The following is a 1,799-nucleotide window of genomic DNA, read 5'->3' as shown; positions in this document are numbered from 1 at the left end:
TGAATTGTCATAGATGTTTGGCATGTTAACCAGTGTGTCTGCTGAACTCTTTATCCTGTGTCACGTCGCCACACCAAAACTCGAGCTCTCTTTTTAAAATGTGCATGTTTTTAACACCTGTGCTTCAGCAGCTTTCTGCGTAACTTCTTTCTCTTCCCTAAACCCTCTTGCATTTCCAAACAAATTAAAATATCGCTTGTTAAAACCCTGGTAGGTATATTCTGCTGACACTTTTATTTCTGGAGTTTTGGCGTGTTCTCAGCAAAGCTGAAGCCACATCCCATTCATGCAGATAAAACAGACGGGGGCCAGTTCTTCCAGCCTGAGCCTCCACCAGTGAGCATTTAGGGCTCACAGTGCAGGAGGCTGGGTGTTGATGAAGTTATGCCATTCGTTAAGCAGACACACCCAGCAGACACAGGACAGAGTGTTGTGTGCAAGTCAAGCCTCCAGAACTTGTTCTTCCAGCGGTGACTTTGCATTGCACCCTCACCCAAGGGGCTGCAGTCCCTCACAGAGCTTGAGGGACTCGAGCTGCTCTGGTGAGGGCAGCAGGTTCTGCGGGGCCCCTGGAGAAGGGAGAAGTGCTGAGGAGCAGCTCCAGTGCAGGGTGTGCTATTTAAACAAATCCAAATTAAAGTCTTACCATGCAGTGACTCATCCCTGTACAGAGAGCAGTTACTGCTCTGTACGTGACACTCATTAGTATGCAAAGTGGTGTTTGGGTTTGTAGGAAATGGATTAAATGTCAGGCACTGATGGACTTTTAAAGCTTTCTGAGGCCCCTGAAAGAAAGCAGAGGCACCGGCAGCCCTGCACTTAGAGCAGGATGGGCTTGGAGCCCCAGTTAGGGTGGCATTTGTCACTTATCTGTCACCAAGAGGCTGTTAAATCCCTCTGCCATGGCTGCAGACTAGGCACCCCTTCTCTCTGAGGGTGGCAGATTTCAAAGGTCTTCATAAGTATCCTTACAATGTGCATTTAAGATTAATGTATCAGAATGGTACATTCAGTTTTTAAAGTAGCCTTTTGTTAGCTAATACCTGTGCTCATCTTGTACCTTGTGTGGCTGCTGACCTGTGTATAGGTAAATGTGTACATCATGTTTAGTGTCTAAACATAAAGCATTCCCAGGTGTCAGTGATTGTAAGTGTAAGGATACTGTTACACATCCAAAATTAAACCCTCTGCTTCTGCCAAGTGTCTTCTGTTCCTGTGCAGAGGTCAGGGAGAATAGAGCCCTTAAGGTAACTTCTGAGGAAAAGGAGCCAGGAAAACCTGAAGACAGATTCCAGACACACATATTGATGTCATGGGCTGCTTATTTGGGAATAACTGTGCACTGTGAAGGGTGAGGGAAATCTCAGAGCACAAGGATGAGTGTGAAATGTTGGGCTCTGCACTTCGGGCACGCATTTCAGCTGTGAGGAGTAACCTGGAGGCTGGTGTCCCATTGCTGTGGGGAATGAGTAGAAAGAGAAGCCTCTTAGAGAAAACCTCATCCTGCTGGATTTGCAGAGTTGGAAATTGTGAAAATAAGAGTAGCAAGAGCACAGTGATTTTTTTTTTTTTTTTAAGGATAATGCTTGCAAATGTATTTTGCGGTGTTTGATGAACTGTGGGAAAACCCTTGGGCCCTGGGAACAAGTTGGTAATGGTGACTAATAAAATCAGTATAAACTAACAACACACTTGGGTCTTTGCATTTCCAGCCCGATGGATCAAAGGGCTTTAACTCTGTCCGTGTCTGATTTCTGTGCCTTTGTGAGGTTGTGAATGGGCACGATGAGGGCACAGCG

The sequence above is a fragment of the Hirundo rustica genome, chromosome 14, assembly GCF_015227805.2.
Source record: "Hirundo rustica isolate bHirRus1 chromosome 14, bHirRus1.pri.v3, whole genome shotgun sequence".
NCBI lineage: Eukaryota > Metazoa > Chordata > Aves > Passeriformes > Hirundinidae > Hirundo > Hirundo rustica.
The sequence above is the reverse complement of the archived record's forward strand: the minus strand, read 5'-3'. Positions refer to the sequence as shown.